The following is a 24468-nucleotide window of genomic DNA, read 5'->3' as shown; positions in this document are numbered from 1 at the left end:
GAGAGACAGAGCCCAATGATACTGCTTGAGTTCCTAAATCCAATCATACTCTTGGAGGAGCCAATAAAGTATTTTTTCCTTATATCTGTTTAACTTGTATTTTAAGCTATCAAATGACAACTGATTAGTTTTGTATTTTTCTTCTTGTTCAAATCATAGTGGGTATGAGAATTCACTCTTATCAGGATGGAAGATAATCTATTTGCATAAGTATATTTATATTACTCATTAAAAAGTGTCAGAAATCTATAAAGAACCATACAATCATAAAGTTTTTTCTAATTAAACTTAACTTGAGAGCTTAAACATCCCCAAGTGCCTACCTTCTTGTTTGCTTACTTATATATCCATCTTGAATATCATCGCTCTAATTTTGTTGAAATATTACTAAACACATCATGCCCACAGCAAATGTCATTCACTTTTAAAAACCCTGTGTTACCACTGTAAAAGTGGACATCCTCTCTTGCTTCCCAATACTTTATTTCTACCTCTTTTATGGTAGTTCTCTGCTTTCATTATCTATATGCCTTTTAAATATCTCTTATTAAAGTATAAGCTTTCTGAAGGCAGGGATTTTATATTTACTTTTGAAGTTCCTTCAATATCCACAAGATATAGATAGATGATACTCTATTATTATTGGTTCGATTGAGCTAAATCATGTTCTTAGGGAAATGGAAAGAAAATTTATCTTTGAAACATTTAAAATTCCCTACAATTATCCACATGAAAACAATCAAGACAATCATAGGATTAGTGTGTCAGTTAGAAGATGAGTAGCAGAGCCCTTTCTGCCTTCCAAATTGTTAATTGAATATACAATAAATTGAGAGTATCTCTGCAGATACTATAACCTAATATACCTTCTGTAATAACTTTGATTTTTCCCAAATCTGGTATTGACATTAGGAGAACATTAGTACTTCAATCTTTTTCATTGTGTTTATGACATCCCTGAAATTATTAGATGGATATAAAGAGTTCTCCTTAAAGTTAAAGCATTAAGTAAATCCTTTAATAGTTCATTCATAGCTTGGCATAACTTAATAAGAAAATTCCAGTTGAGCCAGATTAACAGGATTTAGCTTTCCATCCAATGCATGGGATTTCTAGACAGCTCCTCCTCTACCCAAAATAACTTCATGCTACAAGAGAGTAAAGCCTAGCATGACTCACATCATGTATTTTTTACTCCTTATTGGTCTCAGGATTGCAATGCAAAAACATTATTTATGGGTTGTTTCTTATACATTTTTATTCTATTACTTTTGTATTACAGTCATTAAAAGAACTAACTTTAAGATTCATAAAAACAGAATCAAATGGAGACTAGTACCCACTAGTTCTCTGGTATACATACTGCCCATTAGTTTATTTTCCCACTCAGTTTGATCTCTTACCTGTAAAATGGGTTAATATGATGATACTTTGCACAAAGTACATACTTATTACATATCAGCTTAAAATTACATTGTCGATAAGATAAATAAATCTGGCAATGAATTTGCTAGGAAGCTATGTATAAATATTCAACTTTAAAATGTTGGAGCAGGGGCACCTGGCTGGCTCAACTGGTAAAGCATGAGACTCAATCTCAAGATTGTGTGTTCAAGCCCCATGTTGGGTGTGGAGCCTATAAAAAAAAAAAGAAGAAAAAAAAGAAAAAGAAAGAAAGAAAGAAAGAAAGAAAGAAAGAAAGAAAGAAAGAAAGAAAAAGAAAGAAAGAAAGAAAGAAAGAAAGAAAGAAAGAAAGAAAGAAAGAAAGAAAAAGAAAGAAAGAAAATGTTGGAGCAAATCTGAAAACTATAAACAATTCTCTTGAAAAGTGCTACTTTGTCCTTTATAACAGAAGAAAAAGAACCCTAGTAAGAAAATATCTCTGTAGTTTGGCTTTATGTGCTGTTCAAATTTTTTTAGCTTTCCTGAGCTATAACTGACAAATAAAATTTTGAAGTGTCAAAGTGATGATTTATGTACATATACGTTGTGAAAAGATTCTCACAATTGAGTTCATTAATACATCCACCATTTCACATATTTTTCTTTTTTTAGGTGAGAACACTTAAGTTCTTTTCTGTTAGCATATTTCAACTATATAATACAGTGTTTTCCACAGCGGTTGTACCAGTTTACATTCCCATCAGGAGTGAAAAAGTGATTCCATTTTCTTCACATTCTCATCAGCATTTGTTATCTTTTATCTTTTCAATAAACAGGTTTGAGGTGATATCTCACTCTGGTTTTGATTTGCATTTCCCTGAACATTAGTGGTGGAGAACACCTTTTCATATACCTGTTGATCATTCATGTGATTGCCTTGGAAAAATGTTTATTCAGATCCTTTGCTCATTTTTAAACTGAACTTTTTTTTTGTTTTGTCCTGTCTTGTTATTGAGTTGTATGAATTTTGCACAAGCTTCTTCCAGGGAGATTCTAGTGATTTACAGCAGGCTCTTTTGAGAAGCCCAGGTACATTCTGCTGGGGAATGTCTCTGGGGAAGACTGCAGTCAGCTCCTAGATGTGTGCTAAATTAGAAGCCTGACCCTTAGGCGGAAGCTTTTAAAGTATGCACATATGTCTTTTTCAGAGCAAGACTGGAAAATGTTTTTGTTTCGTTGTTTTGTTTCTATCTGCTCCCTCTCCATTGAGCCCTGGAAGAATAGCCAGGTAGTTCCTTGTAAGTCCATTAAGAATTCTTTCTTTTTTGGCTCTATTCTGTAGTCTCATGGACACAAACCCCATTGACTGTCAGAGCTAGGTGTCTTGGACACCTTTCCCTGAGGTGGCAGTCTTAAAAGTTGGGGTGCTAGATGTGGGGTCCCAACTCTTCTCTCCTCAGGAAAAAGCTGGGAGTTGAGAATCACCTCAAGATTGCATGGCACTATGCTGGTGGTGAGGTTTATGGTGAGAGGGTGCCTCAGCCTTTTCTACCCATTTCAATATGGATGATGTATTTTTTCATTTGCCTGAGGCATAGGAGCTGCTTACCTAGTTTCTGAATTTCTTGCAGACGGAATTGCTCCGTGTGTCAGTGTAGATGTGTTGTGTCTATGGAAGGAAGTGAGTTCAGACGGCTCCTATGTTCCAATTTTGGGTTAGACAAGTAGGTAGTTTTTTATGGGATCAGTTCTATCCAAGGTAATAAGAGTGACATCTGAAGATACAAAATATTCAATAACTGGGACCATAAGTGTCCATCTCAGAGAACCTTGGCGGGAATTAGAACTATCTCTTTTTCTTCAGTAGCTTAAACTATTATCATTAGTTATAGGCCATTTCAAAAAAAATATTTCTAAACTTACATTAAAGAATACCACAGGGCCATCCTCAGACCGAGTACCAACAATTTTGTTTCTACTCACAGAAAAAAGATGACTAGTGACTGGGCTGAACCCAATATTCAAAGAGAAGCAACAGAAACTCCAAGATTGAGAGCACTGAAATTATACTTGACATTTAGGTCACACTCACACATTTGGGAAAGAGCAAGTTGACATGGCTCTGAAAGCTTCACTGAAAGATAAGGATACAAATAAAACTGCTTACTAGATTCATGGGATAATGGGAAGGAATGGCTCTGGGTGGGCATTAGCTGTACTTTTGTTACAATAATAAGCAGAATCTGTATAAGTGTGTCAAAAAGGCTTATATAAGAATTATTGATAATAAAGAGAAGTTGGTAAGAACACGTGATGTTTGGTTTATAGCAAATTAGATTTGTAAGAGACACAGTTTATCATTATTTCCAGAAGATAATGAAATACACTACAGGAATAACCTATCATTACCTATAGCTAATGTCCTGGGGTCTTTACCCTACAATATACAGAATAAGGGGAGATAAAGTCTTAGAGGTCCAACAATTTATCATGTGATAATTGTTTGCATTAATGTACATACATTATTAACACAAAAAATCACATGCTGATATATAAGGTTTTATGCATAGTTTTGTTTGCTTGAATACAGAAAGATGAAATGTGGTTCTAGCATGTTAGATAGGGAGGCCTGACTGAATTAGGCCACTGGGAATGGAAACAGAAGGAAACAAAAAGCGGGGAAAGAGAGGAAGCTGGCAGTCCTATAGCCACTTACAGTAGGATTCACTACTATTCATTACCCACCCATTAGTATCACAGACTAGGGCCTATAAAAACTATTGGACTCCTAATGAATGTTGAAAGCTCCCCTCATATATCTTATGTATATATAATATTTTTGAATAGTTAATTTATGTTGACATCCTTTATCTCAGTTTTTTTTGTTTTTGCAAATGATTTCATGGGATATTAAATAGGAAAGCCATAATTAATGCTTGAGCAAACTGAATAGTAAATATCCCCCAGCTGCAAAGCTTCCACAAGGGAACGGCTAAATTTCATTGTTTTCATGGGGTTTGTCAGTGATTCAATGTTTAAATCAAACAAGGTACCCATTTTTACAACTATAATTGGTGTCAGTTATTAAGGTTGAATGGACTAGATTTGAAAGTGCATTCCACACACCCCGAGAAGCACAAATTCTTACACTGATGATTGATTATACTATGCAGATGAAGTTGAATGCTTATATTTGCCTCATATTTAAGAAGGGGAAATTATTCTTAAACTGACTTGTTTTGAAACATTTTGTGATGTCAGCAGAAATCAAAAGTTCCTTTAAAAGCAGGGAAACTCAGATAAGAAATCTCAAATTTCTTCTAATATAGTTCTATATATGTGAAGAATCTTGAGTTCTTGAGATTAGATTAGCCATTATTGGCCCACTTAACTTTATTCTGTCTAAATTTATAATATCCAAGTGTCTGATCTAGGTCTGATCAGTGTAGGTTTATATTAGAATATATATGAATGTGGCAAGATCCCTCACCTGTTTCTTTAGCTCAATCATAGAGGCAGAGGCCCTTCCTCCATGGTTTCACATATATTCACTACCCTTTTCTCTCTCTGTGTGTGTGATTGTAAAATTAGATACTTGTGCCTAGTCATGAATTTATTCTCTACTCTTTCTTCTTAAATTCTAATGCATACCTTTTCTAATCTGACCAATAAATTACTTTTTCTTTCATCTCTGATTTCATTCCTGTCCAGTTCTCTCACATATGCAATTTAAACAACTTTTTAATTGTGTATGTTTAAAATTCTAGAGTAAATTTAAATTATTATTTTGGCTACTTTCAGTCTTCTGCCTCTCCATATAAACTTTAGAATCAGTTTGCCAATCTCTACAAATAACTCCCTGGGGTTTTATTGAGATTGCATTGAATCTACAAATCAAGTTGAAAAGAACAGATTTCTTGACAATATTGAGTCTTCCTATTAGTTTAGGAAGTTTCATTTCATGAATATGGAATATCTCTCCATTTATTAAGTTCTTTTTTGATTTTTTATTAGCATTTTATAGTTTTCTACACATAGATCTTGTGCATATTTTGTTATATTTGTAACAAAATATTTCAACTTAGGGTGCTAATATTAATGGTATTGTGTTTTTTTAAGTTTTTATTTTATTTATTTGGGAGAGACATAGACAGTGTGAATGGGTGAGGGCCAGAGACAGGAAGAGAGAGAATCCCAAGCAGGCTCCACACTGCCAGGGCAGAGCCTGATGTGGGGCTCAAACTCATGAAACCACGAGATCACAACCTGAGCCGAAACCAAGAGTTGGATGCTTAACTGACCAAGCCACCCAGGTACCTCAGTATTGTGTTTTTAATTCCAAATTCCACATTCCACTTGTTCATTGATGATGCAAAGGAAAGCAATTGATTTTTCGATATTAACCTTGTATACCACAGTCCAGCTAAAATCCCTTATTTGTTCTTATTTTTTATATTATTGCATTTATATTTAAATATATTATAAAAAGGTATATACAATATTTACAATATTTATTGAGATTAGTTTTACCTCTTCTTGTAAATCATATAAATGTTATCATTTAATATGGACTTTTAGAGGCTTTTCTTAGCAAAATGTGATATTAATCATATTGTTTCATGTTTTCATAACTAATCCATTTTTATTGCTGAGTAGGATTCAGTTGTATGAATGTATCAAAATTATTTATTCACTTATTAATGGACATATGGGTTGTTAGCGATTTTGGGTGATTAGGTAGGCAACTATGAGTATCCGTTTACATATCTTTTTGAGGACATATGTTTTCATTTATTTTGAGTAAATATCTACAAGCAGAATTACTGTGTCATCATTTTAAACAAAGCCAAAATGGGGCACCTGGGTGGCTCAGTTAGTAAAGCGTTCAACTCTTGGTTTCTGCTCAGGTCATGATCTTAACAGTTTGTGAGTTCAAACTCTGCATCACTCTGTGCTGACAGCAGGGAGCCTGCTTGGGATTTTGTCTCTACCTCTCTCTCTGCCCCTCCCCTGCTTATTTGTTCTCTTTCTGTCTCTGTCTCTGTCTCTCTCTCTCTCTCTCTCTCTCTCTCTCTGTCAAAATAAATAAATAAAATTAAATTTTTTTTTTAAAAGCTAAAGAAATAACTCTACCCTTATTCTTCTCCTTCCAGTAACGTATGAGAATTTCAGTGGCTCCACATCCTTCCCAATATTTGATACTTTTTTATTTTATCCACCCTAAAGGGCATCTGACCCTTTCTCTGGCTTTTCCTTGTCTTTTTCTACAACCATCCTAATAGTGACTAATTTCCATTCATTCTACTTTTAAAATATATCTCTAACATTGTATAGTTATTCCAAGTGTGTCTTTGCTAACTTTAACTTTTTTAAGGCAATAACATTATTATTTTTGTGTAGTGTCATTCTTTAACCTCCACACAAAAGCTAACACAATGCTAGACATCATTCGAGGTTAAATGCATGTTATATTCTTAAATCATAAAATATATGAGATAAAAGGGACATTGTCTTGACAAATGCTTTGCTTTACAGATACTGCAAAGTATTCAGATTATACCCGTATAATGCAATGTTCAAATTGCAAATGGGGGAGTTCAGATGAGAAAACAAATCTTTAGCTTGTGATCCAGGACAGTGTACACAAAACTAGGCTGCTTCTCTTGATGGATTGACAAGTAAGTTGTTTTTAACTCTGATGCTTTTAAGAATTAAAAAGGTAAGGGCATGCAGATTAGAGATTCCCTAAATAATAACATATTCTCAGGAACGTTTCCCACCCTGTGGTATCCATGTGTGTTCCTAACTTGGTGCTCATGACAGCTTTTCTACCCTGGGAAACAATATCAAAGTTGGATTTTTTTTTCTCCAGGTGAACACCCTGAGATTTATTTGGAATGACATAAGAAAAATAAGGGGTTGTTTGGGTTTTTCAGAAGCTATAATATTTCAGTTAATATATAAGAATTCTTAATGTTTAAGAATTTTTAAAGAGATTTTTTACTATATTTATTATGTTATCTTTTACTGTCATAGGACTTGAAAAAAAAAAGAAAATACAACTCACTCCTTGGAAATTGTGGCAACCACTAGAGAAGCTTGTGATGTGAAGCACATCTTTACAGATATCAAAAAAAATCTAGATAAATCAGATGTGGACCAACTCTATGTGGATTTCAGTCTTAAATTACCAGATCAACATATGTTGCTATTCGTATTTTTTCACATAAATTATGCACAAAAGAAAAATTTAAATATCTACATTTTAAAATTGGAAATTAAGAGTATTTTATTATATTTCTATGAATTCTCTTCCTTTAAATATAATTATTATGGAGAATTCAGAGCATTCCAGAGATTATGGCAATTATTATCAGAAGCCTGGAATATGGGTAAAAAGTTGTTCATTGCCATGCTTTGTTCTTTGAAAATCTATTAGTATTGCCTTGATGTGTCTGTCCCATACATCTTAAAGAAGATATTTTGTAAATCTTTTTGTTATAATTAGTGTATAAAGACATGTCTTAAAACCTGTCAGAATATCTCATGGCACCTAAACTCAGACACATAACTCTTTTTTCTCTAAATTATAGAGTAGGATCTGGCTATTCTTAAACACTGACAGTAGTTTCATCACCTTGCCTGTCGATGCCTCTGATTCAGGAAACAAAGGCTTTTGCACTATTGTCATTGATTATTACAAGTGTTGATTCCCTCCCAACAAAACAAAGGTGTTACAGACTATTGTGTTGATGACATATTTCCACACTTGGAACCCTTGAAATTGTATTAAAATCCTTTCTAGGAGATTCTGGGGGGTTGAAATATAGCATCATATTATGCTTAAAGTTCCATGGCAAAGATAGCATTTTTACCCACTATATAAAATCTTTCCCCATTCTGTCAGATGAGACCTATACAAAGGCATATGGCAAGATATTGCTTGGTTTCCACTTAATCACCTGCTGTGGCATTGGACTCCTTGGGACCTACAATACAGTCCTGGAGTCATAAAGGCAAGATATGTTTTGTGGTTGGGGACCAAAGGCCAAATGCTTATAATATCCTTTATGTACAATTGTAGAATAATAGCAAACCCTCAGGGTGAATTTTTTTTTTGCTGATGTTGAAGATAAAATTTTTGGAAAACAAAATAAACACTGAGAAAGAAACCAGTAAATTCATTTCATTGCCAATGGCTTGACAGTTAAGGTTATAACGGATGTTGGTGTGTTCACAGAACTATAATTGCCTATCTTGGATTCTATTTTGGTTCTTAACTGTATTTTTCACAATATCTGAAAGCAAAAACATTGCAGGACTTAATGTTCAGTTTTTATTCATACCATGGTAACCCAGAGGGATCATGGATAATCTTGCTGTTGTAAACACTAGTCTACGATACTTCTCTGTATTAGTGAAAAAGATAGACATTATGAAGAGTAATTTATTATTTTAAATCCAAAAAATAATTATTATGTTATTCAATATAATTATATTATTAAAAATGACCATATGCTCAGTTCATCACAAAGTACTATTTAGTCTGAAGTATACTTTTACATTGAGGTTTCAGAGGGCTGTTTTAGACAGGGGTGATGTCTATCACAGGAGTGATAGACAGGGGTGATGTCTTACTGGTATTTTGCAACCAATTACTAATGTGAATTTTTACCAATCTATAGGTGGAAAATAATTATACTTGTAGCTTGTGAAAAGTATTTTCCAAGATATCTGGAAAAAACAAACTAGCAAACAAAAAACAACTGCCTTTGATTAAATTTTCAATGTCATATATATGTATATATGTATGTCATACATATATTCTTTAATTAAAATATTTCTTAAATAAAAGCCATTTAGAGATTGCATAGGTGCATTTAAAAAAATTTTTTTAATGTTTATTTTTGAGAGAGAGACAGAGCGTGAGTGGGGAAGGGACAGAGAGAGATGGAGACACATAATCGGAAGCAGCCTCCAGGTCCTGAGCACAGAGCCCAATGCGGGGCTCGGACCCACAAACCATGAGATCATGACCTGAGCTGAAGTCAGATGCTTAACCGACTGAGCCACTCAGGCGCCCCCATTTTTAAAATGTTTTACTGAGGTTTATTTAGCCTACCTAAAGTGTACAGACATTAAGTGTACAACTCAATGAAGTTTTATGCATATACACCTATATGACATCTATCGTACACCTAATGCTAAAATTTTAATCCCTTGTTATCTAACAACAACAACAAAAATCTGGCTCTTTTCTTTGGTAAGCAGGAGCTTACCAAATGGATTAGCTAAGCAAATTTATTATTACTATCATCATCATCATCATCATCACCATCATCATCATTTGTTTATTATATGATTGCTTTTGAGGCCAGGGGTGATGGTCAGTTTTATATGTCATCTTGGATAGGCCAGTACCCAGCTATTCACTCAGACACTAATCTACATGTTGTCCTGAAGGTATTTTGTACATATGATTATCAGCTGACTTTGAATGAAGATCACTCCTAACAATCTGGATGGGCCTCACCCAATCAGTTGTTAAGGCCTGGAGAGAAGACCTGAGGTTTGTCTCAGGAAAAACTTCAGCCTGTGGAGTGCAGCACCAGGAAATGAAATAAAAGATTTTTCAGGAGATACATTTATATTAAATCATAAAAGGTGATTTCTCAGCATCACAGTAATGTTAGTTTCAGATGTCTCTGATATCACAGTGGAGTCTTTTTTGACCCTAAGTTCTCCAGATTCCCTTCACTTTTCTGGCTTTTCTCTCTCAGTGCAGATTCCATGCCATGCCCATGCTCCTCTATTTGTACTTACGTGGTGGATTTCACAAGAGTAAATCTTTAACCCCAAGCCCCCTCTCCTCTCACTCTGTGTTCTCCTCCTAGACAACTTATCCATGATTGTGTGTACAACTGTACCCATATGATAATGATTTCCAAATTTACCTCATCCCAAATCCCTTTTCTGAAATGTAGATACATGTACTTAAATCTCTATCTGACATCTTGGTTTTAATGTCTTCAAGTTGCCTGACAGTCAACGTACTCAAAACCCAACTCTCAACCTTTTTCGCTAATGCTCCCTCGAAGCACAGCTGTACGTCCTGCATTGTCCAGGAGTCTTTGGAAGTCACAGCAAATGCATTATGTTCCAATGAAAGAGTGTTGAATAAAATTTACAGGAGAGTTAGTAATTACCACCTTTAGTACTCCTTCCTCAGCACATCTGTGTTGTGAGACCAACCCCTTTACTCTAAAAACCAGTTTCATCAGCTTTGTCTTGAGCATTGTAATGCTTTTATCTCTGAGTTCTTGAATATGTCCTCAAAAGCACAACTAATTTAATTTTGTGTATAGTTATACAGAGATATGGTATATCTCTTGTATACTTGGTAACAGATATCTGAATGATGAACATTTTCAAACATTATTTTACTTAATTCTCATAATAGTTCTTGAAATAGGTAATGTTATCCCTATTTTGTAGATAACATAATGCAGGCACAGAGAGATAAAGTATTTTCTCCAAGATCATACAAGCTAGCAGTAAAGTTAAGATTTAGATATAAATGTATCTGACTCAAAAGTCAATGAGCTTTCAACTTCATGAATCTAGAAATTGACATTTCCTTTGCTAATCTATAGCTTAAGACTTACATATTCAAGAATGACTTAGCTAATAGCAATTTTTATTTTTAAAAATTGAATCTAGTGTTCACTTCATATATTCCTAGAGATTATAACTCTCTCTATATTCTCATGTAACATAAAATAGCATTGAGATGTAGATTTATTTTAGCAAAAATATCATATTCTAGTATAACAACTGTCTAGTAAAAGGCTGTCTTTTTAACTCAGAGTAATGTGTGTGTCCACACACTTGAGTGTATGTGTTTAATATGTCACAACTTCTTTCTGTTTCCCTATTTTTTGTTACTCTGTGTATTTAAAATTCCATAACTGATTTCTACTTTTACTCATAGTATTTTAAATAAGGTTCTAAATTAGCTCATGTGAAAATGTTATTAACTGACTATTAACTTGTTCTTCCAGATCATGACTCAATAAAATATCCTGTGGAGAAGAAATGAGAATAATACTTTTTATTTTTTTCTTGCATAACAATTGAAACTTTTTCAGTAAGATTTTCTAATAAAAAAGAGACATTTTCCTCTCACAGTTTGAAAATTACAAACACCTCAATTCTTGTTTTAAAATAAAAACTGTCATTATGTCTCTCAGTATAGTGCCATTTGCAATAAGCAAGATTTTAATGCTTTTGATTTTGAAAATGAGGGTTTTTTTCCTCAGTCCATATGGTTTAAGTGTTTCCTGACATCTATTTACATCTTCTTTATAGAATTAGATTGTTTATTACCAATCATATTATTGACTCTACTTTCAGTTGCCAATTGTCCTGGCCTCTTCTTTCAACCCTGGAAAGCTCTAAGTAGCAGATCCTACTACTTACTGTGACCCAGACAAATACATCCCCTACCCCAACTCCTATCATCTAGTACCTGCTCTCAATTCCATTTTTTTTTAGTGTCCTACTCTCACATTATCTCTGATTCTTCCAAAAGGGTTTTTAATTAGAATAAAAGAAAACACAGGTAAATGGACCAGTATAGACCAGAAAAAAACCAAACAGATCCCAGGTGTATGTATGAAAGAATGAAAACATAATCTGTGGTCAAAATGTTTATGTCTATTTTATAAAATAATTCAAAATTTTACTAGCTTCTCAATATGTTACATTGGCTTAGAGGAGAAATAATTTGTCTTTTTTCATTTTTTAGCTTCTAAAATTAAAAAGAAATAGTAAAATGTAGTAGAATTTTACTCATTTTGATGAATGAATTAGATTATGACCAAAACAGGACATGAAAAAATGTTTAAAATTTTTTTAACGTTTATTCATTTTTGAAAGAGAGAGCGAGAGAGAGGGGATGAGCAAGGGAGGAGCAGAGACAGAGGGAGACACAGAATCCAAAGTAGGCTCCAGGCTCTGAGCTGGCAGCACAGAGCCTGATGCGGGACAGGGCTCAAACTCACGAACCGTGAGATCATGACCTGAACCTAAGTTGGAGGCTTAACTGACTCAGTCACCCAGGTGCCTCGATATGAAAAAATAGTTTATTATTGTTTTTTTAATTATATAGTAAGAATTTTCAGCATTAGGAAGACTATGCACAATTTCTCAACTAAAATTAAGCTATACATACTTAGGCTTTCCTTGTACTTCTCTCTCTCTTTCTTTCTTACAGTTTTGTTTTGTTTTGTTTTGTTTTGTTATTAAAGCCCTTACTTTTGTGTACTTCTCTTATTCTGTTAGTTCTGCTACTGAAAAAATATTTTTACCTAATATATTTTAAATTTTCTGATTAAAAGAGCAAAATTTCTACATAAATTGCATTAGCTATTGAAATATTCTTTAGCTACTTACCTAATTTAGTGTCTTTCTTTCTCATTTGTAAATATATACAGTCACTCAGAGTCATAATACTTTTCTATAGCACTCACTCTCTTCAAACATTGTTAAAATGCCCTTCTAGAAAATGGCATACTCAGGATACCACACCATTTTCCCTCATTGAAAATAAGTTTCCATACACAATGTAAAGCATGAACAAGTGTTGCAAGTAAATATAATATGTAATTCTTAGAATATTCTGTATGTAGTAGGTCTTCTAGTCTTCTCATTTAACTTCAGAAAGAATTGATTTAGCTTGAATTATTCAGATTCTACATCTCTTTGGTGGAGATAATTTGAGAAGTTTTACCATTTTAATAATTGAGTGTCTATCAATTCAATTAGCCATGTGGGACTATGGATCAACCATTTAGACCACACTCCAATTGAGCATGCTAAAATCCTTTTGTATGTGTTCAATTCTTAAAGCTCTCTGAGTCCCATCTCTGTGCTGTGCTTTATAGCCTGAATAATAGCAACATTGCTTACTTCCTTCAGGGAAGGTGTTTTAATGGCTGTAAAATGCTGCCTTGTTTTTAAATGCATAATTATAGGTTTTGCATTTGCCTGAAGATTTTAATAATTTAGAAGATGTTTTTCTAGTAATCAAAATGAAATAATTTTTCCTGATAATTACCTCAGTCACTTTTAAAGAGTCAATGATGAACATATTCATGCTGCGAGATATAAAAAGGTGATTAAATAGACTTTAGCATTGAATATATTTTTCTCTCTGCCATCTATTGAAATCACTGTTTAAATTTAGCACTTGTGAGAAATTGGTATTTTCTTAATGGAAGATAATTAATAGCATCTTTTTCATTTCAGGAAAAATAAATTTTATTCAAGTTTTTTATTTCCATCATTGATGACTGTAATTAATGTGAGGGAGTACCAAGCAGGCATGTGCAGAGGTATTCCCTGAGTCTAGAGAATGGACTCACTTCACAGACCACCTTCAGGGAAGCTTCTTAGACTGGACACCACCTCTAAAGAGACAGAACTATCTCAGGCTTCATTTGAAGGCAGTTCAAGATAAGGAAAATTTAAAATTATGAGCAGAGCATAGTACTAGGGACTCCCCACTACACTTAATACACAGGAATTCATTAAATAGAACTAGACTTTAGTCTTAGCCTTTAACTTTGGGTTAATGCACAAGGCTAGTTTTCATTCCCTTAAAGAAGACAATAAAAGCATGGCTTGGGGTTGGTTCCTGTTTTAAATGTTTATTTATTTTGAGAGAGAACGAGAGAGAGAGAAAGAGAACATGCACGAACAAGGGACAGCAGAGAGAGAGGATCTCAAGAAGGCTCCATGCTCTCAGCACAGAGCCTGACACGGGGCTCAATTCCACGAACCATGAGATCATGACCTGAGCTGAAATCAAGAGTCAGAGGCTTAATTGACTAAGCCATCAGGTGCCCCAGGTCCTTTTGGTTCTTTAAACTAAGTTTATGAGAAGTTTATTTAGAAACAAGACTGAGTAAAAGGTGTTGTGGGTAAATATGACTACGAAATAACACAAAGTCTAAGGTGTGTTCCTTGAGCAATTGAGTCTAAGGTCTTGTTGTTAGTAAAAATACACAGGATATCACTTCGGAGCTTAGTGGTCATGACTAAACAGTCACATCTCAAACATTTAGTTCTGGGCTGTTTAATTCTGAGTTTTATTTGGAAATAGAGAAGGCACTGGACGTTGTTATAAGAATATGGAGAAGAAAATAGTAGGGGATCAAGGCAAGGGATGAGAGTTTTCTCCACAATGTTGTAACAATGTCTAATGATTCCTGGGTCTACTCTATCTCTCAAACTTAACATTAAATAGTGTTCCAAGATTTTCTTTTTCATATAATGGGATTTCTCAAATATATCCTTTTTCTGGGAATAATTGTGCTCACCTACAGAACTGCTTAATTCTGCTTTATAAAATAGAGTGGTAATGAATGCTGATTCCCTCCTTTAATGGGCAAGTTTCTAGAATCTAAGACCTCAACTTCAAAATTAGCTAGCTGGCAATGATTAGAAAGAATTGAGTAGAGAAATCAAGGAGAATTACTGTAGCTTTGGAAAGACTAACATAAATGTACATTCCTTTCATGGAGGACAGTGGAAATGTCTTAAAACTCAAGGAATTGAAGGATTCCTTCAATTCCTTTGAAGGAATTATATTCAATTGAATATAACTCAAGGAAGTGGAGACATTTTGTAAAACAGTCTTACACTCTCAGATGAGGCAATTTAGGTTAAAATATGATTTCTTTATATTCTGATCCAATCATTGTTTGTTTTAAAATATTTACGTAAAACTAATTATGTGTCACTACTTTAGTAGAAGGTAATGCACAATAATAATAAAAAGTCATATGAGTATTTGAGTTTAAAATATGGCACCAATGCTAATTTCCTACTTTGGTACTGTATTAAAGTTATTTGAGATGTTATTATTGAGGGAAGCTGCATGAAGGGTACAGGGGAACTATGTGCCATTTTTGTGACCCCTTGTGAGATAAACTATTTCAAAATTAAAGAGTAATTTAAACAAACAAACAAAAACAGACAAGGTAGCTGTCTTCACAGAAGTCATAGCATACAAAATGAAACAGCAATTAAGTAAACAATTACAACAATCTCACCTGTAAGAGTGCTATGAAGCAAGACACTAAAACATAGCCTCAGAGATTTACACCAGTTATATAAACTTCTTTCTGGAAGTCTAGATGCTGACTGAGAATTAACTAAGTGAAAGAGTTGTGGGGGAGCATAGCAGGCAGGTGAGACAGTATATGCTAAGACTCCAACGTGAGAGATCTTGGCAAATATTTGGCGCCTAAAGAAGTCCTGATCATCTGGACTACACAGCAAAGTGGGGAAGGATGTTAAACATAAGTAGGGTACCAGATAATTCAGTACCTGTAGGGTAGGATACAGAGTACTAAATTTGTCCTTATAGCAATGAGATTCTTATGAAAGCCTCTAAGATGGTCTACATATTATATGACAATTGATTAGCTTAGGAAAATACATGTACTCTTTTTTCTTAAGAAAGTGGACATGTCTGGGGCTCCTGGGTGGCTCAGTTGTTTGGGCGTCTGACTTCAGCTCAGGTCATGATCTCGTGGTTTGTAAGTTCGAGCCCCACATCGGGCTCTGTGCTGACAGCTCAGAGCCTGGAGCCTGGTTTGGATTCTGTGTCTCCCCCTCTCTCTGCCCCTCCCCTGCTCATGCTCTGTCTCTCTCTATCTTTCAATAATGAATAAACGTTTTAAAAATTTTTTTTTAATTTTTAAAAAGTGGACACGTCTGCATGGGACAAGACTCTTTTGTCAATTCAGATATATAATGACTTATAGCATACTAGGATTGCTCACAATTTCAATGAGAATCTTTATTTGAATGTTCATTTTTTAAAAACTTTTAAACCAACCATACCACAAATACACACACAAATCCTAAAATAACAGCCCCACTTTCACAGTGACCACTCCCATGTAGTCACCACCCAGGTGAATAATTAGAGCATCAAGAACACCCCAGGAGCCCCTCTCATGCCATACAGTACCTTCCTTTCTCCCAAAAATGGCTGCTATGCTGAATTCCATTCTGAAGTCTAACTTTTGCCTGTTTGCACTCATATAAGTGGAATTATTATGTATTCTTTTGTATCTGCCTTCTTTCACTCAGTATTATGTTGGTGATTCATCCATGTTATTGCATGTAGCAGTAGTTTGTTCATTTTCATTACTGTTACTCTGTTCTGGGAATATTTACCGATGTATCAACTCCATTCTTGATGGAAATTTGTGTTGTTTATATCCACTTACTTTTAAGCATAGATTACAATGGTTTGGGTCATTATTTTAGTGTAGCAGGTTCATTTGTGAATTTTTTATATACATAATTTATGCCATAATACATAAATACAATGAATTATTAATGATATAATTTAACAACAGAGTCAAAATATTCTAAGAATACTGGAGAAAAATAGAAAATTAAGGAACTTTTTATTGATGAAAGAGTTTGAAATGAGTGGAAACAAAAATTTATAGTTTGGAAGACAGGCATTGAATTAACAATGTTCAAATCAAACATTTAATTTTATATTTTGGTGATTCATATATAGTTATGCTAGACATCTCAATTGTATTTCTTGCAGAAAATGGGAAAATAAAAGCTGTAATTTTATGGCTTACAACAAACATTAAGTTTCAAATTTTTTCTAAAAGCTTTCCTAATTTTTTTCAAGAAATTCTGCTGTATTTACCTATTTGCTCTACTATCCATTCACACACTTCTCCATCTTTGATATGTATTGTAGCAAAAAAAAAAAAAGTCTGCAAGAACAGCTCCCTTGTGTTTTTTTGTGAGTTTCTCTTCTAGAGGACAGCCTTAGAAGAGAGAAGTTACTAGGATGAGCTACCACTCTCACCCCTGGAATTAGTCTCAGAGCATATATGGTATTCATTTTCTCCCTCTTCTACTATCCATTTGAAATTCTCATCAAACTTGGCTACCACCTGGGTAGATTTTGATAGCTTACCTGGTGATGTGACCCAGACTGTCATTCCTACAGAGTCTGAGACTTCAGTAATAATAAACTTTGCAGGCTGGGGTTTCTTTGTGTATTGATCCAACAGTCACCATGTTGCAAAGGATTACCAGAAGGCTCTCCAGTGGATCACCAGCAATCCACACAAACTCTTCCCTGACATTGTTGTAACAGCAGCCCTAGCTTTTCTGCTGATCAGAGCCAACTATCTCTTGCAAGATGGTCATCCCTAACACAAGAAATCCAAATTACTCTGGAGGCATGCATAAATTATACTTCAATGGTATATTTGCTGGTCTTTAGAGTGAAGTCCTTCAGGTAACAGGACTTTTAATCATGTAGATTCCAGGGTTAGGAGATGGGGTACAATATTGTTTTTGAGTTCGCTCTTGGCCAAGGAGATTAGAGTAGTTTCAGAGGTTTCCACTTGATCTTCTCTACAATGATAAATATTAATTCACAGGCTAATGACACAATGTGGAGGTTATTCTAACTACCAAATATGGCAATCCCAATTATAAATGACAACTGGTGGGTCCACAAATGTGATTTGGATTTGGAAGTGGGCTCAGCTCTGGGAAATGAAAGAAAGTTATCATAGCTGTTTACTGAGGAGATATTCCTGGGCTTTATTGTTCCTCTTTCTTTTGTCTGAAAATATTAAACAGCAACCTTTTATGCAGCCTGTCCACTTTTACCCCTAGGTATACCATGCTCTCTTAACCATCTGCACAAGTCCATGCTGGTTGAGCCTCTTGGCTGTCCCTCTGATATTGCCAGTTATTATAGTACAGCCCCTTGTGTCCAGTGGTGAAGTTAGTCATCATCATCTGCTCTCTATTACTAGGAGTTAGGGGTGAGGGGAGTGAGCATCATTTCCCTGGATATTATGAGCCTAAACCATGTAATCAACTCTCCTATTATCATCCCTTGCTTGACCCACCCCAGAACTACTTAGTGATAACCATGCTGCTCTAACTCGCACATTCCTGATGACCTTGGTGAAAAGTATGCACTCTGGGTTCTTCAACAGGACATAATCCATTGTGGCCTTACATAATATGTTCATTCAGGCATGCCCATTTCCCTTGGCCCCTTCATTCCTTCCTCTGCTGTCTACCAGAGCAACTCAGGCATTTTTATTACAGCATTGGCTCTTGATTTCTCCAGGCTTTGAAGAGCCAATTTGATCCCATCCCCTGGAGTATTTTCCAGGGTATTAAGTCATATGTCCTCAAGTTAATGAATTCTCACTTATCCAGTCTAATGTCCCAGGTCCCTTGATCAAGCACCCTTAGTACTCCTCTGGTTCCTGTCAATACATGCTTATATCTCCTTTGATATATACTCTGTTTTTATTAAGCACAGCAACTACTCAGAAAGGTTATGTAGGGATTTTACTGTAGTTATAGGTCTGTCAGCAAGAAGGAGTAGGGGCCATTCTGAAATGGAGATTCCTGTTACCTTGAAGTAGGGAGGCCTCTGCCATCTTCCATCATGGGGAGTGGTAGGGAATGGGGAGCCAACTGTGCAAGCTAAGGGCATCAAAGAGATCTGCAGAGCTAACATGCTCAGAGAAACATCAATGTCTCCATCCTACACTTTACAGTCCCAGGTGTTCTCAACCAGGACCCTGACTATAGCACAAGACTTGGATGAGCTTTTAAATGTCACTGGAGCTCTGTGACTAATTACCAGAACCTCAGTTCTACTTAGTTGCATCAGCTATTCCACTGTAGGAGATAAGGCCTTTTAATAAGCTACTAAAGACACATGAAAGAGATTTCCTGGGAGAAGTCTATGAAGGGGAAAAAAAGAAGAAAATAAGAGAAGGTGGAGGGTGCCTTCAGATGTTAATGCATGTCTGGCCCCTTCTAAGCAGAAGAATGTAAAACCATAGTGCAGTACTGTGAAAGTTTGTCTAACCCCATGGGGAGATCCTTGAGCTGCAGCCACGTTTTTTTCAAAAGTCCCACATCTTGCAGGAAGGAGCCTATATCAGTACCCTGTCTGTCCTGTTAAATCGCTAGGTACAGCCCTCCAGAAATATGGTGCAAATGCAGGGATAGATCCAAAAGAGAAGCAGCTGAAGACCTCAGTCTTCTTTTCTTTTCTTTTTTTAACATTTATTCATTTTTTGAGAGACAGAGAGAGACAGTATGAGTGGGGGAAGGAGAGAGAGAAAGGGAGACATAGAATCCGAAGCAGGCTCCAGGCTCTGAGCTGTCAGCACAGAGCCCAACACAGGGCTCGAACCCAGAATAGTGAGATCATGATTTGAAGAGTTAAAGTGGTATTCGCCTGTCTGGACCTTACCTGATAGAATTAGGATAAATAATGTAAAAACCAATGTCACTTTTTTTCTTTACATCTAGCTTTCAGAAAATATTGGGGCGCCTGGGTGGCGCAGTCAGTTAAGCGTCCGACTTCAGCCAGGTCACGATCTCGCGGTCCGTGAGTTCGAGCCCCGCATCGGGCTCTGGGCTGATGGCTCAGAGCCTGGAGCCTGTTTCCGACTCTGTGTCTCCCTCTCTCTCTGCCCCTCCCCCGTTCATGCTCTGTCTCTCTCTGTCCCAAAAATAAAAATAAACGTTGAAAAAAAATTTAAAAAAACAAGAAAATATGAATATTACAATTTTCTTAGAACACCTTCCTGAATTAATATATTACAATTATTATCAATTTTAACGATATTCTTTTCCTTTAACTTACATTTCTAATTAACATGTTCTTAAAATCATAGCAAAAGTGAGTTAAGAAAGAACAAGAAATTCCCTTCCATAGAACATGTTTAATTGTTAAAGATATACAGTATTTATACTTAGAGACATATAATACTAATTCTATACTGCTGAACTTGACATTTAAAAAATTTATTAATTAGTTTAAAACTAAATCAATACATATACATTGCAAAATAGAAATGTGTATTAATTTGGATATTTTTCTTCCCTACTTATTGAGTTTTCAAGCCAATAGGTAAGGGTAATAAAATGCTCAATGATGCATTTAAAATTGTTAATGCCTTTTTTAATGGACTGTCCAAATACAGATTTATCTACCAGATAGATTCATGTTCACCATTTAGACTGAACTATAATGAACACATTTATCTGTATCTTGATCTCTACTGATACGTTTGACTAGACAAGTAACCTTTCTCAGTGTTTCTGAACAGTCTGCATTCAAGCATTATCAGTTAGCAAGACTTGCACAGTCTAACATCATCTATGATAAAGAGTACTATCTTTAACACACACACACACACACACACACACACACACACACACACACAAAGGAGGGAGGAGAGGGGAAAAAAAAGTAGAGGTCAGTAGAAATGGAGATTTTCTATGTAGTGTTATTTTATAAACTTATCTGACACATAAGGAAAAATTATGTGGATTGTTGACTTTGAGAATTATCTTAACGCTGGTCTTGTCTTCTGGACATTGTTGGTTCACCTTAGGGACTACCACATCAGTCACTTTTGGCCAAGCCTAAGCCCATACCAACCTGATCATTCCCTGTGGATTTTAGAAAGTATATGGTTCAATGGAAATCTAATAAGGGTGTTTTTTCCACTCATCATGAATAAACTCTCTACTATAATTGATCCAATATAAAAATGCTCTATTCACTAAATGAACTGACTGGCTGTTCCTGATGCTGGAGTAAAAGAATAAGCATGAAAATCAAGAGGTCTTTGTAGATCTCAGAGAATTTCTACCTCTAAGATAAAATCTTACTGATATATGATGCACTTGAAATCTCTTGGATTGTTAAGTCAAAAAAATCTAAAGGGGATACCAGCCCCTTTTTATTTAGTTGAACCATATGAAATTGCTGATATTTGACCATTTGGGGTCTAAAAAATAGCAATTTCAAAAAGTTCAACATGATAGGCTCCTAGGGACACCTGGGTGGCTCGATTAAACATTCAACTCTTGATTTCAGCTCAGATCATAATCTCATACTTCATGAGTTCAAGTGTCTACTAGGTTCCACGCTGACAGAGCAGGGCCTGCTTGGGATTCTCTCTCCCTTTTTCTCTGCTCCACTCCCCTCACAAAATAAAAAAAAATTAAAAAGAGGTTCCTAAAAGCTGAAACAATATCACCTAAGAACATCTGTTAAGCACGTGAGACTTCACATACATGTAAAATAACCTAATGCCATTTATAAAATGAAGACATTCAGTATAATCTGTGTGATTTCACCAAGACTGCAAAATACCAAAACCAGATTGTTCAAAGCATCAGCCTTTTCTCTCTGCTGACCTGATGATCTTGCAAGGTTTCAAGGTCAATGTGCCTGTAAAAGAATTAGTATAACAAATCCAAAAAGGCTCAGTCTTTCATCCTGACCATTGTACCTGTAGCAAAATGCTGTTACTCAGAGAGAAATTTGGGTGCTTTCTTCAGCTCTGTCACCAACCAGTCCTGTAAATTTTTACAAGTCACTGTCAGAACTATCCTTTTTACTTGGAAATAGAGGGTATTAACATGATGATCTGAGGTAATTTTAACTTTAAAAAATGATCCATTATGTGATTCCATTCTTGAGAAATGGCTTTGTTGGTAAATTGCAACTTGTTTTGCTTCTTGTAGCATTCTTCTGAATTAAATCCTCAACTTAATTAGAGCTTACTAGTGTTTAATTTTTATCTCATTCCCACAATTATAAGACCTGTTAATCTGACTTTATGTCACGTACCATTCATGGAAGCTTTCTTTTCGTAAATTTATAACCCTCAATGCTTGTTAAAATCTTTTTGGTGGGTTTTTGTGTTTAAATCATACATAAAAACTAGCAAAACGATTTTAACAAACATGAAAGGGTTATAATCGTAAGTTTAAGCTAGCTGCCCATGGTATGGTTTTTTGTCCCTCTTATTTTCACAGTTCTCTGATGGACATGTTCCCACCTGCATCCTACATAAAAGCCATTAATGTGCCCACACACAGAAGTCTGTGTGCCACAGGCAGAAGCCTGAAGATCTGATATCAGCCACAATTAGCACGGCCTCGGCCACAACTAGAGCCATGAACACGGTACGGCCAAGGTTGCTCTAGCTCTCCTGCCACGGTTGTGAAGAGGACTCCACCACTTGAGAATGACCAAGAAATCCAGATTTGCCCTTTGGTGCAGCTGCCACCACTTCTGCTGCAGCTGCTGGTGGGAGCACTCTAGGAGAAGGAAAAAATCACTTTTCTTTCCTATCTTTCATACTCAGAAAAGGACTTTTCATTAGCAGAAAGTAGCTAGGAGTCTGTTGCCAAGGAAATCTGGGATGTGTAGTTTCTGGCTTCCAGCCCCCACATTTCAGAAAAAGCATGGAAGGATGGGAATGAATCTGAGAGCCAACAAGTGCCTAATGGGTTACCCCTAAGTTTCTTGATCATCTATTCTTACCTTTGTACCCGTGTTAATATTCTATACACCATACACAAGACCACTTCATACGTTCACCTAAAAAGGCCACAAATTCTTTGTACAAATTAAGTTGCTCTCAGAAAGAGGGAAAATACAAGGACCTGGAAGTCTCCACATCTATCTCTGTGTGGCATTAATTTCTTTCCTAATTCATTCAATATCCATCCTCTGTATTCAGCAAACTAAAGACCAAATCATACTGTCAAAAACACTACCAGTACTCCTTACACAAAAGTAAAAGGGATAAAGTGAAATGAGAAATAAACTAATGAATATACATAAATGCTTACATATAATATACATTAAAATTACAAATACATAAATAGGCAAACAAGAAAATGTGCTTAGATGCTGTTATCCTCTTTCCTACAAATGGTTACCTAGCCATCTTTGATATTAATCACTGTACAGGTAGGTAGGTACAAAGAGAGAGAGGCAGAAATGCAGATGAATACGAACATGAAGACCATAAAGCATAAATACTTAACCATGAAGAGATATTTACTAATCAGTGGTTTGAGTACCAGTGAATCCTATTTCCTCCCACAAACTAATCTGAGATTCTGTAATGTAGACCCAAACCAAAAAAAAAAAAAAAAAAAAAAGAAGAAAGAAAGAAAAAAGGGACATGAGCAGACACATGTAGTATTTCTCACACTGTTTCAAAAGGTTTACTGACCCTCTGAAGTCCATCAACACACTATACATTTTCAACATTGGTCATTATTTTTCCTTTTTTTAAAATGTTTACTTATTTTTGAGAGAGAGAGAGACAGAGCAGAATGGGGGAGGTACAGAAAGAGAGGGAGACGCAGAATCTGAAGCAGGCTGCAGGCTCTGAGCTGTCAGCACAGAGCCCAATGCAGGGCTCAAACTCAAGAACTGTGAGATCATGACCTGGCCGAAGTCGGATGCTTAACTGAATGAGCCACCCAGGCACCCCTATTATTTTTTCTAACAAGACAAAACTAAGTAATACGCTCTAAGAAGAAAAGGAAAAGCAGCCTACCTAGTAATAGGGACATTTACTATACTTCTAGGAAATGAAAACAACAAAAATCTTCCTAAGATTAAAATGGCCACATAATATCAAAATCAGACTGTTAGTAAATGAGTAGGTAGTCCTTTGTTTTGAGCAATTTCAAAAAACACAGCACTCTGTTCATGAATACTACATCATCTTTGTAACGTCATAAATTTTACTTTTTAAGTAATATAAAACTAAATGCAAATTATTCACTCAAGATTGCTTATAATAATTCAAAAATCTTCCACAAAACATTGTATTTTATTCAGTTTATTTTCAAACTGACTCATTTGGGAAAACTTTTTGCATTATCAACTAAGAAATACATGAATTCTCTGGTGTAGGAGGAATAAAAATCATTTTCTTATGTATGATAACACTTTAGTGATTAGCATATGATAGATGGAGAGGTTTTGATTTTCTTTGAAAGTACAGATCAAACATTTTTCCAAAGTTTTTATGCAGTATTTTCCCTTTTTTCAGATCCTGTTGAAAGCTTTAGAGCTATGTATCTTCCCAGGGTTTCTTTAACTATACGCTTTTAATCATAAAGTAAGGATTGAATTCATTCAAACTCATAAATACTCAATGA

Source organism: Prionailurus viverrinus, chromosome B2 (genome assembly GCF_022837055.1).
Source record: "Prionailurus viverrinus isolate Anna chromosome B2, UM_Priviv_1.0, whole genome shotgun sequence".
Taxonomy (NCBI): domain Eukaryota; kingdom Metazoa; phylum Chordata; class Mammalia; order Carnivora; family Felidae; genus Prionailurus; species Prionailurus viverrinus.
The sequence above is the reverse complement of the archived record's forward strand: the minus strand, read 5'-3'. Positions refer to the sequence as shown.